Raw genomic sequence first — 527 nt, forward strand, 5'->3', positions numbered from 1 at the left:
TTTTTTTATTTATTAAAAAATAAATAATAATATTTTATTCTATAAACCTAAAACATGGCAATAAATAGCATAACCGAAGCCACAAAATCATCATGCATAATCGTCGGCAATGTTAAGTTTTACAATTTTAATTTTTTAATAAGAACAAATTTAATAATATATTATTCTAAAAATGCTTGAAAAAATATATTATTGTAACAAAATTAATAATATATTACTCCAAAATATAGTGGTCAACATTATCACCCAAAAAAAAAGCAATATACACATACCTTGAACGCGTCGCTCTCAAAATGCGTGCAGAGAAAGGCCCACTCATTCTCCCTCCCATAGAACTCCGTCGGCATCCCTTCTAGTCCATGCTCCTGGTAGACATTGTGACACTGACACTTCCACTCCTTGTAACTAGCCTCTGCCGTGTCCATGATCCACCTCACTGTCACAATGTCATTGTTGCTCCCCACATGTACCATGGCTAAGAAATAAAAATAATTAATACATCAACAAAGTATTAATTGAAAACTATT

Source organism: Fragaria vesca, linkage group LG6 (assembly GCF_000184155.1).
Source record: "Fragaria vesca subsp. vesca linkage group LG6, FraVesHawaii_1.0, whole genome shotgun sequence".
NCBI classification, from domain to species: Eukaryota; Viridiplantae; Streptophyta; class Magnoliopsida; order Rosales; family Rosaceae; genus Fragaria; species Fragaria vesca.